Source organism: Varanus komodoensis, unplaced genomic scaffold (assembly GCF_004798865.1).
Source record: "Varanus komodoensis strain SLA01 unplaced genomic scaffold, ASM479886v1 scaffold9, whole genome shotgun sequence".
Taxonomy (NCBI): domain Eukaryota; kingdom Metazoa; phylum Chordata; class Lepidosauria; order Squamata; family Varanidae; genus Varanus; species Varanus komodoensis.
In genome coordinates, this window is record NW_025336598.1 from 25121829 (window position 1) to 25136956 (window position 15128).

Consider the following 15128-nt stretch of genomic DNA (forward strand, 5'->3'; position numbering starts at 1 on the left):
TTGGTGATTTATAAGATACTTACTGATCTTGTTGAACATTTTTCAGCAGGTTCAGTCAAGGTAGAGGATTATCTCTTAAAGATAATGTATATTAAGCTTCAGCACTGAAGTCTCTGTGATGTGTCGATACAAGTAAATTGTTGTTGTTACATTGTATTTATATCCTACCCTTTTTCCTCTTGTGAGGAAACAAATAAATGAACTTGTACTTTGTGTACTAGAGCTTATCTGTTCCCTACTGTCACTTCAAGCTTCTCCTTAGTAGGTTTGCCAGCATTTATCTCATGGGGCACCTTTGTTACAGCCGGTAATACGACAATCCAGTTTGGAAGCCCAGGAAATCTTCCCCTGCTGAATTATCTCCTACTGCCATGTGTTTACTTGCTTCCTCAAAGGCCAGACCCAGCTTGCTAGGAATGAATTTAAGCTGTTTATTCTTGATGAAAATCACAACTCAGCCCTAGAGCTTTTAACTGCAGCCAGCCAAAGTGAAGATGACATCAGGTCTTCTTTCCATGATGCTCCAGGAGAGGGGGGGGGGGGGAGGGAGAGGGAGAGAGAGGGAGAGAGGGGGGGGGGGGCTCGCGCGCGAGCCCCTAATCAGGATATTAACTCTCTGCTCCCCACAGTGCTGTTTGCATGCACTTTGCTGCACAATGCAACTGTTAAGACCGAGAAGCCTGTCACCAAAAAGATGGAAACATTGGGCCAGAAGAATCTCTTCTTTCAAACCCTTCCTCAAATGAACTGTTTCAGCAAAGGTTTCCCTGGACTAGCAGGGTCTCATTGTCTCATTACGGTATTTCCCGCAAGCATACCAGTTCATTGTCACAACTGTGTCGTGCTCTACAATGTTCCTCTACCTGGTATTCTGGGGAAGATCTTGTACACTATTTACATTTTACACATGTTTGTTAGATACCATCGCCACCAACAGTATGATAGCCTGCTGTCCATTTGTCCTTGTCCATCTGTCCGTCCGTCCGTCCTTCTTATAGATGAATAGCCTTGCCTTTTGACCTAAGGAAGATCCCCAAGTTGGCTTATACCACAATTCATCTTTGGTGGTGATGGAGATAAAATCACTAGAGGAAGATAACATTAAAAACTTTCTCTGGCTCTGCAGTATTCTTGCCTTCATTACATGGCTTGGGATAGAAATAGAACGATGGTTCTTTCCCAGAAGTGTGGATGTAACTCATGTTTTATTTCAACGGCTTCCTTGGAGTGAAATGATCAAGAAGTACTAAAAATGCTTGTGTGCTTGTGCTTTTATGAAATTTATTATTATTGTTACATAGAGCAGTAGGGTTTGGAGATAATGTTAAGCCATGAGAAAACTCATGTGCTTTCTCCTCACTGCTATTGCGGCAATTTTCTTTCACTTCCATTTCTAACTGACTGTACCTTGTTATGTCTGCAGGCTCTGAACTTAGGTAGTTTTAAGTAAGGTATAGGGCAGGGGTTGGCAACTCGCGGCTCCGGAGCCGCACGTGGCTCTTGAATCCCTCTGCTGCGGCTCCGTCACCCAAAATACCCGTCACAGCCGCCGATCTGTGACCGAGGCTCCGAGTTACAAAATACCAATAGGTGATGATGAGGCATCCACTCAGGAATGCCTCGCTAGCTGGTTAAGTAAATTGCTACATTCCTCTGCTATTGTGCAGGGCAAGAGTGGAACAAGCTTCCTGCAGGCTCTCATGTTACACAAAACCTGCTGAAAAGATTCTCTTTGTCCAAATACTGTTTCCTTCTTCTGAATGATAAAAGCTGTGCTTGGGACCTGTCACAATTCACAGCACTTGATTGTTTATCTGCTAATCAGTCACTGAACACACCTATATCTGCGACTTCCCCTGGTAGGCCAACCATGGATAAATTGAAGTTTCTGAAGAAAACCAAATGTTTAATGATACGTGGGTAGATTCATTTGCTTTTACTGCTGACAAACTTATGGGGTTTGCTGTTTAATGCATGCAGCCCTTTAGCAATGACTTTGACTCTTCAGGAAGCTGTTCTATTCAAAATATATGAAAGGAGTCCTACTAGTTTATAATGTAAGATTAAAAATAACAGTTTTTAGTGCCTGAACAAGAGCTGCGGCTAAATCATAATGAAGATATACATAGCATTAAGGTAAAAAAAGATATATGCAATGTTAGCTTCATGTTAGATGTCAAAAGGGTTTTGCAGCTCCTGGTGTTTTCTTTTGTGTGGGAAATGGGTCCAAATGGCTTTTTGAGTGTTAAAGGTTGCCAACCCCTTGGTACAGGGCAACAAGGAGGTATAGAAACCATGGTCTAAAGTCAGCTTGTTTGCCTAGACAATAGTTACATAACTATTATATAGCTTGTCTTAAACTGCAGTTACCTGAATATCTAAGTGAAAGTTACCTATCTCCTCATAACTTGACTGGAGGGTAGAGCTGATAAACTCAAACTTTGTTTATGTAATACAAAACATTTAGTGTTATGTCTAAATGCAGACAATGTGTTTGATAGGAAAGACAAGTTTGGGTAAAAGTTGCAATACTAGAACTTGGGTTGCATAATCCTTAAAAACCTGTCCTCCATAATTTAAAAACTGCTGCTTTGCAAGCAGAGACTGAAGAATTTGTCCCTAGGAGATGGAAAATTAAATCTAGCCTTTGACTTTCCTTTCTCCATCCAACTCTCAACAAAATGCTTTTTAAACATCAAGCCTCTGTGTAAGCAACCTTCCCCACAGTCTTTTCCATTAGTGTAGCTAGGCAAAGCCTTATATAGAAAACTCTCATGGATTAAAGCTTTGCTGAGTCATCCTGCAGATGCAGACACTGAAGTGAAGCCTAGCAGAAATCAAAGAATGGCTTGGGATTAGGATTGCCTGTACTTCTGTATCCAAAAGTGGGATCCTTACAATCATTTGAGTTTAATGTTTTAGCTATAACTTCCACCTTTATAAGAATGCGCTAATAACCAGGAACAGAGCCTGACTGGATAGTCAGAATGAGATCCTATAACTGCTTTCCATGAACTGAAAGACTTGGGACTTATGTAGGTGACCGAATAATAAGATTCCTGTATCTTATATGAGTGACCATTTACAGCAATACATATATAACAGTTGATATTCTGATACACTCTGTCTACTGAGACTGGTACAGCGATCTTAGTCGAACAAACTGTGCTGCCATGCCATTAGTTCTAGAATGTTCCATCTTGGCTTTTGTGGCTCAGTCCTGCAGATCCCAGTTCACAGGCAACACCAAGCCCTCCCATAGCAGTGCAGTGATAGACTGATGGCCTACTTTTCCAAAACAACCAACCAAACAAACAAACCCATTCTAGGCAGTTGGAACATTGGTTTTCTAAGACTGTGAAGAGAAAGACAACCAAAGGTGCATTTGCGGGCTGGCATGGTCATGTGAAGGGTGGGTACAGGCATGGGATCATGTGGGAATAGTGTCCACCACTGTCTAGGTCACATGGCCTCACCAAGCCAAGGCTGTGACATTCCTGTGACCACATTCCATATGGTACATGCCTGAACAATGAGAGCATGCTAGAGGAGAGGAAAAAACATTTGCCCTGGTAATAAAATATTGCAGCCCGATTCAGTATAAGATTGTCCCTTATTTTATTAAGATTGCATGTGCAGAAAGAACAAAGGTAGGCACACTCCATTAAATATCTAGTCTATTTAGGAATATAGTGCTATTGTCTGAGAGAGAAAAAATTGGCATTGAAAAGCCTTGATTTCTTGTCTTTAAAAAACAAGAGAGTTTCCCTATGGGTTTTTTTTTCCCCTGTGGGTGAGCTCGATTGTTGGCGAATTAGCAAAAATGATTGTGAAAGCAACATCATATCTGCTTATTGCACTTTGGAATAATCTACAAAGAGGAGCTTGTTAACTGTCTTTGAAAGGAAGAAGGTTCTTCAGCTCGCCAGCACCCTGCCATAGAGTTATGCAAGCCACTTCTTTGTACACTAAGCTGAAACTCAAAAAGGAGTTCTGCAGATCACTTCTTTCACAGCTGTCCCTTGAGACTTGCTCTTCAGTCCTATCTTTGGATCATTATAATGTTTCATTGCCTGAGTAGTAACATGGCAGCCTAGCAAAGCATCCCCAACAAAACACTGGCTATTCTCAGTTAACTTACTTTGATGTGTGTATTTGGACAAGGCCATTCCATTCCAGAGACACCAAGATGGATAAGAGCATGCTAATTCTTCTGTAATTTCTGGCCATTAAAACCCAGTATGAAAGATTTACATTTAACTACTTCCAGAAGGTGAATGGTTTTAAGCTTGGCAGCTCTGTAGAAGGTATTTATAAGGTGGAAAGGATGTACAAGAATTCCTCTATCTATACCATTCTAGACATGTTTTGGCACAACTGTTTTCACATGTAGTGTTTTATGAGAGTATTTGTGGGGCATGGGAGTGAAGATGTTGTTTTAAGTGCACTGGAGCCAGGGCATTTGGGCTGTGTAAGTCCTTAGCCACCTCTTGAACTGAGCTCAGAAAGCAATATTACCTAAAGCCATAATTCCAACCATGCTCTGGCCTGACTGATGTACCTTGATGTGCCGCATGCTGCAAAAGCATCACTGGTTTAAATAGACTAGTTCTTTATTTTTAAAATTGAAATGTCACTTCTTTCTCAAATGATATATTTTGCAGAACTGTAGCTGTAATTATTTCTATTAAATGGAAGTAGTGGTGGGGAAGCTGTTGGTTTTCTGTAGAATGCAAATAAATGGATTTCCTCTGAGGGGAAGATGGTGATGATCTTGAAAGCACAAATAAGCTGTCAAAGCTGTGATTGTTCTTTGCTTTCCATGATGACATTTATTTATCATGTGGCTTTTTTGCAGATCTTTTGCCTTTGATATGTAGGCTATGCTAATGAATAATTGGATTTGTTTTTGTTTCAAGGATATAGTTCTGTGCTTGCAACTGTGTTTGCATTGTCACGAAACCCTGTGGAAATAACATATGACACGGTTTTCTAGGGTATTGTGATGCTTTTATGGGAACCAGCCCCATGCTTGTTAGAATGTAGTGCAAGTTTCAATATGAACTTTCACTCAGGACATCAAACATTTCAGTTAAATGTCAGCCGTTACTTGTTATTCTGTATTTGGTCTGGGAACTATTCAGTGTTGTAATTTCCAAGTTTGTCCCCAGTAGTGTACTATATCTGGCCAGAAAGCCATTACAAACATCATTTAGCTTTAAATAATCAGATTTTCAACTATTCCACAATACATTAATAAAGATTATTTACACTATCAAATATAAATGTGTGTGTCTGGGGGAATTTCTCCTTTTACTGTCTGATCAAAGGACTTGGTGTATCATTCAGGTATTATTAAAGGCGTCAGTTTCTAAGCTCCAAAACAGCAGTGAGAACCTTTAAGATTCTAGCCTTGAAAACATACATATGAAATGGTCACATCTGGATCACAGAGCTAAAATGTGACCCAGAAGTTGTCATATGCTTTCACTAAAGGCGTTTTTAATGTTGATCAGCTGGACTAGATCTTGTTGCTTAAGATTGTGCAGGTGATGGAGAAAGTTGGCTGCTCCAGGTCCCTGTGCATGGAGGTCATCTCTGGGGGTGCTGCTTACAGGCAAACAACCGATTCGATGCGTGGGCAGCAGGTGTGTTAGTTCAGGGAAAGCGAGCCACTGTTCGTCTGGGGACCAGATTCCTCTGTCAGACCCAAGCTGCAGGCCCAGTGATGTCATGGTGGGGCCTTATTTCTGAAGGAGCTTTGCCCCCTCCCAGGATGCCACCCAGACCACTTCCGTTTCTTTAAAAAAAAAAAAATCCTTCTTGCAGAGAGAAGAACAGATCTCCATGCTTTTTTTCTGCATGGAGAAAGAAACTCAGACAAAGTAACATGTGAGAAGGATCTTGGAACTGTAGCTCACAAGCTGAATATTAGTCAACAACGTGATGGGACTTCAAAGAGGGCAAATTTTATTTATTTATTTATTTATTTATTTATTTATTTATTTATTTATTTATTTATATGCCAGCTCTCATGCCTCAGCATCTCGGGATGACTTACAACATAGAATTAAAACAATAAAACAGTAACAGCAAAATTATATAAAAACCAAAATCAAAACAAAAAACAAAAAAGCGACTGTTAATGATAAAATTGATTTTTAAAATAGCCATTAAATAAAAAGGTTTTAACCTGGCACCAAAAAGAATATAGACTCAGTGCCAGGTGCACCTCTCCAGGGAATGCATTCCATAACGTGGGTGCCACCACAGAGAAGGCCCTGCTCCGGGTAGTTATTCTTTTTATCTCCTTTAAAGAGGACTCCCGGAGCAAAGCCTCTCCCATAGATCTTAAGGGGCATGAGGGCATGTAAGGGAAGAGGTGATCCTTCAGGTATCCTGGTCCCAAGCCATTCAGGGCTTTATAGGTTAAAACCAGCACTTTGAATTGGCCCGGACTTCAACTGGGAGCCAGCAGAGCTGATAGAGGACCAGCATTATGTGAGAGTAACAGCTGGTCCCCGTCAGTAGCCTGGCAGCTCTGTTCTGTACCAGCTGGTGTATCCGGACCATTTTCAAGGGCAGCCCCACGTAGAGCACATTGCAGTAATCCAAGCAGGAAGTTACCAGAGCATGTATCACTGTTACTAGGGAGTGCTTATCCAGGTAAGGACGCAGCTGATGGATCAGTCGAAGCTGTAGGAAAGCACTCCTTGCCACCGCTGTCACCTGGAACTCCAGTGACAGATCTGGGTCAAGGAATACCCCCAAGCTGCAGACCCTGTCCTTTAGAGGGAGTGCTACCCCGTCCAGAACTGGGTCAAAATCACCTACCTGGAGACCTGCACCACCCACCAACAAGACTTCCATCTTATCTGGATTGAGGCTCAGTTTATTGGCCCTCATCCAGTCCACTACTACCAAATTCTACCAAGATGGTCAGGACACTGGGGACAAAGTCTTGTAAAGCCAGAATCTCTCTCTAGAGTGCAGGGCATGGGATATATAACAGGCTCAAGTTACAGGAGGCTTGACTCCAGCTGAATATCAGGAAAAACTTCCTGACTATTACGGCAATATGGCAATGGAACCAATTACCTAGGAAGGTCGTGTACTCTCACAACTGGTGGCATTCAAGACTCGGCTGAACCACACCTGAAAGGGATGCTTTAACCTGCAGTTCTGCAGTGAGCAGGGGCTTGGACCCTGTGGCCTTCTTGGTCCCTTCCAGCTCTCCTGTCCTATGATTCTAGGACTGCGCCTTCCTTTGCTCCAGTGGCTGGAGCTGCCCGAACCAGCTCCTGGGAGCCCCAGCAGAATTAGGCTACTCATGCCCTGACTGAAGATAGTGAAAGGGATATGCACCAGGGAGAGGGCAGGGCCCATGGAAAGGGCTTTATCTTGCGCAGGAGGGATTGTACCTTAGCACAGGACAGCTTCAGCAGAGGTTGCGTTGCCCGGTCTCACTTGCTATGTGAGTCAGCATACAAATGCAACTGCAGTGCAGCTCCTGCCCCACCCTCCAGATCTTTGTGCCAGTCTGTCCCCCCCTCTCCCCCAATTTCAAGGTTATTTTTTGATTTGGAAAACTAGAGTTTGGCAATTCATTTTCTCACAGCTATATCCTAGGCACCCTTATGCACAAGCATTTCACACTGAGTTCATTGGAACTTCCTAGTAAGTTTGCTGAGGATGAGACCCTTAAGGCAAATAGGACCAATTCAGGATTACCATATAAATGATTTGAGATTTCCAGTTTGTCAAAGTGGTAAAATCCAGATGTAGTCATACTTAGAATAGTCTCTTCGAAATCAACAGGAATTTGGCAGCATGATTAGGTCCTGTTGATTGCCCTGGGGCTAGTCTAATCATGGTTGAACCCACTTTAGAATAATAAAAAGGGCTTGTTTTCATTAGACTGCAGCTTTGTTTTATTCTTAGTCCAATGGACAAAATGCAGTGGCAAGATGTCAAGAAGTAGCCTGTGCATAAATCTTTAAATATTTTCCGTTCTAAGAGATATTTAATGTTAGGTGGCCCTCTTCTGGAGTGAGAAGGTAAATCTGCTAATCAATTTGTACAGATGGAACAGGTCAATATTTATTGTTTAGACTGAGCCCTGTTTGCATAACCAAGGAAAAAAATACAGGATGAAGCCCAAGCAACACACACTTTCATCTGAGAGTTAGGAATTGGAAGACACTGGATGAGAGAATGAGAAAGTGTACAAATGGTATATACTGACACAGATTAGTCCCTGATCGATTCTATAGAATTGGTTCTTTTTTTTTGCTGAACTTAAGCAATTCAGCAAAGGATGACTTGCCTCTGCATGTAAGATGGGCTCTTACATTGCAAAAACGAGTCTGTCCCATATTTTCTTAAACGCCATCTCTACTATAGCTGGATTACTGGGACCAGCTGTTAATGCGTGCGTCCAGAAACACCATTTGCATGGCCACCTCTTCCTTCTTCCCCAAAGTGTTAAGCTCATGCCTTGGGAGCATCTGTACCCCTGGGCAACACACACCAGCACAGAGTTCAGAATTCATGGCCCTTGGGTCAACCCTGGGTTGGGCACGGTATCCATCACCGCTTCTCTCGTCTCGCAAAAATGCAGCTCTCCTGACCTAATGCCTCCTCTTGCCTTGGTTGACTGACAGAACTGGTGAGTGTGAGGACTAAGGCACCTAAGTAAATCAAGGGCATCTCATCATGCAGGTCCTGAATGTACCTGAGCCGTGAGAACCCAGTGGTCTTGCGTTTGCTTTTTCTTACTGTCTGCCACTTTCACATGCCTACTTGGGGCTAATGTGTATGGTGGAAAAACAGGAGGGAAAATGTTTCAGATCAATAGTGAACATGTACAAGAACGTAAGACTCGGGAGTTCGATGAGGGTGGTGTTCCATTAGCTTTGTATCATCTGATCAGACGAGACAATAGCCACACTGTCTGCATTTAAGCACGCACCTGACACCATGGGAAGGCTTTGTCTGGGCCGTGCAGCATTGTCACACTCGCCCAGATGGCTTCCTAACAGCAGCTGCACTGCATGGTGGAGGTCGGCACTGAGATTGATGTGCTTCCCAATGGAGCACTCCTCCAAGTGTGAACAAGAGGCATTGTGCAGCTAATCCATCTTTTCTTCTTTAGATTTTTTCCTTGTTAAAACAAACAGGTAGAAGAAATGATGGGAAAACATGAGAGGGCCACAAATGAAATATAAAGTTGTCTACCTCCTCCCATAAAATTCAATGAATGCAGCATTACAATTGTGCAATAAAAGACCCTAGTATCTCCAGACAAACATTTGCAGCAGAATTACTATGCCCTGTTCAGTCATCCTGCTTTAACCCACCTATGTATTTCTTTTTTTAAAAAAACGGAGGAAATTCATAACAGAAGGAGGGAGCAGAACAGTGTGCGAACTTTCTGGGGTTCTGGGGCATTGAACCTTGGGGCACTGATTCAAGGATTACCAGAGGGGAACATGTATGATGTGCTGAAGATGCCCTCATTTCTTGACTGCTTGCCATGCATTTTGGGCTGCTAGTTTGGTTGCTTCTGAATAGCCAAAAGAGGAGATGCTGCTCCAAAAAGAAGAATACCCACTTGCATAAAATGTGCGTGTGCTAATTTACATGCACCGAGACAAATTTCAAAATCATACCTAAGATAGAAATACAAATGCGATGCATCTCAGCAAGTGATCTGTGTGTCTTGTTCAGTGTGCTGTTGACTGGCTACTTCAAGGCATGGCCCTGCCTTGAGACGTTTCCTTACCATCAATCTGGACTTGGACAGGTTGAATAGAGGACTTCAGAATAGAGGACTGTCCTCCATAAAAGAGGAAACAAGGCCACTGACTATTACTTGCAAAGCCATTTTGGGTCATGAACTGCCTTCCTTACCAGAAAGTTTTGCCTTTTTACTTGAATTAAGCCTTGTAAATCACTTGTTTGCTCTTTAAAACAAAACATACATGAATGCACAGGTGAATCCAAAGGGGTTCTGCTTTTCATTCCCTTTAATTAATTGTTTTCTGAATTTGCTAACTCCCAGAATGAGCTGTCCTTAATATCTCTGATGAGAAGATTAGCTACTGAACAACAGAATTCAATGACAATATTTTATTTTTAATAACTGTAATGTTTTCTGATAGTAATTCTGATGAAACATGTCTGGGTAGCAAGAGTCAGAAACCACAGGTAGCCCCTTCCCAACCTATCAGCACAAAGAGAAACAAAATTCACCAAGAATTGCAAAACAAATACATACCTAGACTGGCCCTGAATTTCCCCCCCGAATGAAGCTTGGGCTGACAAACCCCCTGGTCTTGTTTCCTCTTGCAATAAGCAGCTCATGTTTTGCTACTGAACTGCAATTTCTCATGGTGCTGTGAAGGGAAAATGAACTCTTCCCATTGTGATAGGGGACTGGGACACACCAACATGTAAATAACTGGATTTCTCATCCGTTTGTTATTCAGCACTTGATGATTTGCCGCTGGATGTGCAAATGAGCTCCTTTGAAAAGCACTGTGTTTGGGAAGTGATCTGACGAGTGCTGCCCATGTGTCCATCGTCTCTGGAGGGTCACTTAGCAAATTGCCAAGTGCTGCAGGCCAGTGTGTCAGTTGACACTTACCTTTGTATGCTAATAAGGGCCACAGTTAACAGTTTTGGACAGTTGCGTCAACTATGGGAAAACTGCTCTTCTGAAATGATCCTAGGGGATGCAAACTCCATTTTCCGCTAGAGGGCGCACTGAGTTTATTTAGGACAGTGGTCTTCACTCTTTTTCAGGAGGAAGCCCCTGTGGCAAAAATATTTCAATATGAACATTTCAGTATTTCAACTGGCGTATTTTGAGTTGCATAGAAAGGCTCTCAGTTAAGTCCTTGAACAGTATTTTTGAAACAAATCAGAGTACCAAGTTCTGAGAATTTTCTTCCTAGGAGCACTGTATGGTATTGCATGTGGGAGAAGGAACTGATCCTGCATAAAAATTAAAGCCTGTATAATTTGTTTCAGCTATGAAATTCAACACAGTATAAATCAAGGGGAAGAGATAGGGCAGCGGGAGGGGAAACAGGACTCTGGCAGAAGTTCAGCCTGTATCACAACAGATCTTGAAGGAACTCTGAATCCTTTGATGCGTGGGAAGAGAAATGGAGGAAGAGACAGAGTGATTATGAATTATGGTTATTTCTGAGAAACTTAACTTAGATCCAGGACAAGATCACAACTCTTTTTCAGTGGCTTGCAGGGACCCTATTAATTCAAATACGAATACAGGAGTTACTGCATAGGCTGCAAAGACACGCATCCCCTTTCTCCTAAGAAGCTCAGAACAAAGCACAGCTTTAAGACCTGTGCAGCTAAAATATACGTGACCTGGTATTTCCTTCAGTCCCTCATCTGCTGCTGGTGAGCTGCACTCTGTGCTTTCCCCTGCTGCCATGGAGTGGGAAGGTGTCCCAGTATGGCAGCAAGGAGTAAAAAGATGAGGAAACCCCCGCATCTGTGGATTATGGTGACAGCAATTATGGCAAATGACAGAGGGAAGAGGATTGTTTGCAGGCATCTCCAGCAAATGGAAATATGACAGCCTTGCCTGGACAAAGCAATGGGGCTCCCCCTATTAGTCAGATAGAGACATCATCCAGATTTACCTTAAAAGTACTTTCAGGATTAGCATTGGCTTTCTAGGCATTTCCAGGATTCTGGCCGGCATAAATCATGCAGGAAACTCAAGCAGCTCTACAGAAGGATTTCCAGGCTATCTCAGCTTTGCCACAACAAAACAAGTCTTTGTGGTAGCAGCTCTGTGTTCCTGGTGGGGTTTCTGTGTCCAGCCCTGCAGTATCCTTAGTTGTGTCTTCATTTGTTTGTTCCAGACTGTATTGTTGCCTCTGATCCTGCCACAGCTTGGACAGGTGTCCAGCTCTTACCCGGTCCTGATTGTGCCTTTACCTCAGGTCTTGCCATGTTCGGCCAGCATCTGATCCCCAACCATTCTGGAGTCAGCCTTTGCGTCTGGCACTGCCGTGCCTTTGCTGGTACCCTCACCTGCTCCTGACTCTACCTGTGCCTCTGGGCCTGTTGCATCTTGCCTGAGCAAGCCTCATTTAGCCTCCCACCCCATCACTCCTGGATCCAGTTTTCTGGTCAAACCACTTGCTGCTCATGTTTCAGAGCTGACGTACCTGGCCTCTTTTTGGACAATGGGCGGATGTCAGCAACAGGCAGGTGGGCTCTCCACAAGCCTCTAAAGCTGCTGCTTGAGGTAGGGACCAGTTCAGCCCTACTTCATCTGATCGAAGCCCGCAGGCCTCGCAAGGAAGAACACCAATTTAGGACATTTGCTTATGGTGCTCCTACTTAAGACACTTGCAAGTACACAGTGAAAAGACAGCACAAATATCTTTTCAAACACCACACTTGCAATGGTGCTCTGTGTATTAGTGAATTTCTTTCATGGTCTAAAATTAAGTAGACTGCTTTATAGGAGATGGCTGGATAGCAAGTGATTATCTTAGTTAAAAGCTCATCACAGGCAAATGAACACTTCTGCAGAACACTTCTGTTTGGTCTTCTGCAGAATGTCAGCCTTAGAGTTCAAATCTGTGCAGGTCACGAGGGTCAAGATTTCATGCTCTTGAACCAATGTGCAAAGTGATACCCGGCAATCTTTCAGAATTCAAATTTCTCAAACTGTGCAGTTGCATCTTCCAATTAAGGAAAAATGTGTTCCAAAATGCATGTTAGGAGACAGTACAGTCCAGTATGCATATATTAGTGAAAAGAATGCATTATATGTTAGGAAAACTTTTGCAAAACTTATACTAGGCAAGAGTGAGTACAAAATGCACATATTTCATATAGGTGAAAGATACATTCTCAAACCAAACTGGATTTAACCAAACTGGATTTAAGATTGGAAAAATCTTCAGTGCTCAGAGCAAACTGAATTTAAGATTCAGAAAAGTAGAGAGAAACTGACCCATCTGCCTACTTTAAATTCCTTGATCTGATACTGGGCTGCACCCACCACAGCAATGTTGCCCTTGAGGGCTTCCCCAAAATGGAATTTGGTCCTTGTGCTAAAGAGGTTCAACACCGCTGGTGCATGGATTGCAGCTTAAATTATCTTAAAGATCATGTTCCTTTCCCAGAGTACCTGGAAACAAATCCATTCCTCTCCTCCTTACGAAGGTTTTTCAGGATTCAGGTTTTATAACAAAGGGCAAAACAATGAGGAGGTGCTGGCTAGGAACAAGCAAGCCTGGTCTTCTGCTTCTTCCACATTTTAAAAGGACAGACCCATCGTTTTCTCAGCTCCCCCATCTGTGTCTTTCCCTGAGGGAAGACATTTGCCTGAACAAAGACAACTGGAGGACAGAGGCCGCATGTGAGTGGGTCTTGGTATTACGCAGGCCAGTGAAGAACCTAAAGGGGCTGGAAGTGTCGATCCCCTTTGACTGTCTTCATTTTTCATAGGTTTTTCCTATTTTTTTAAAAAATGTCTGTCTTTATTCCCCTCTTGCTCAATGGCTTTTACTTATCTGCATGGTATCTTGCAAATCTTATCTGCATGAAATCTTTCTTCTTTGGATACTAGACAGCATGGAGCAGGAAGGGGCACATCTAAAAGGGAGGAAATGGAGGTGGGGGTCACGCTGACCTTGTACTGGGCAATTTAAAACAATCTAATAAAGTGTTAACAAAGGGAGTTAAATTTCACTGCTTTAAAAACAGATACTGAGCTTTTGTAAAATTTGCAGTTTGTTGCCTTCTCTTACCACTATCTACAGTGGCCGGCAGTATGTCTGATCATATCCAGTGATATGTTTTGGAAACCATGCTAGTCTGCCTTGGCTTCCAATGTGTTTCTGAGCCCAGTTCAAGGTGTTTGTACTTATTTAAAGGCCCCATGCTCTTTTGGATTGCTTTCTGAAAGACAATTTTGGATTTTTGCCCAAACTTACCAGTTAGATGATCATGTGGTTATCAGGGCAGTGCAATTTCCACATTTCCCACTCTGCCTTCTGGCTGCATCCCAGGAGTTCCTGCAAAAACAACCAACCAAACAAAAAACCCCCAACTGCATCCTGCCTGTCTGCTCTCACCTGGGAACCATAGCCACCAATAGGTCCACTGCGGTCTGGAGGCGGGTCCCCCTCTTCCCTGTCCCAAGTGCAGCTGCATGTCTGTACTGCTTCCCAGCTGCTCCAGCCCCACAGAGATTTTTTTTAATTAAATGAGAATAAACAGTTTAGCTCCAACTGCCCCTTTCTCCCTCTGTGCATTTTTGCTTTGTCTCTGTTTCTAAATGTAAATGGAAGCAGACACGTTGCTCCACCAGTGAGAATGAAGCAAGCGAGGACACATCTGTTTCTAGGGAGCTGGTGGCAGTAGAGATCGAAGGCTAGAAGTGGTCACTTCTGCAGCTGCTCTTGCCAGGACACTGTATGGTGCTTCCATACCAACAATGGTAAAATGGTGATCCAGGGATTGGATGACCAGGGAATTGCAGTGAAGCATGGAATCCTGATAACAGATTCTTGATCTCTCCAGGGTTTTAGAAACTGATCCTACCACACAGGAAGAGGTCATCACAGATGCAGAACAGTAAATTTTCACCATGGCTTCTCGTGTTGTGCATGCCTGCCCACCGTTTTTGCCCATTCTGCATGCAACTTTTGTTAGTGATCCAAGGCTGTTACATGCCCTCTTCTTAATCAGGTGAAGTTGGTGAGTAGTCCAGACAGAGCCTTTTGTGTAGAAGCATCTCAGTTGTGGAACTCCTTGTCAGGGAATACTGGCCTGATTCCTCTCTATTGTCTTTTAAAGTGCTGGTAAAGGCAAAATTGTTTAGACCATCATTTCGTATGGAAAGGTACTTCCTGTGCTTATATGAATCCCTGGCTATATTGTTTAAGAAGTTTAGCTTTTTTCTAGCTTATGTACTTTAATCTTTTTATTTGTACACTGCCATGAGTGCTCATGGAGGGGCAATAAAAACAATTAGAAAGATGTACACACACACTCGCACACACAGTCAGCACTTTGTGCATAATATAGTCGTCCAATCTAAATTTCATTTCAGTAATACGCCCATTAGG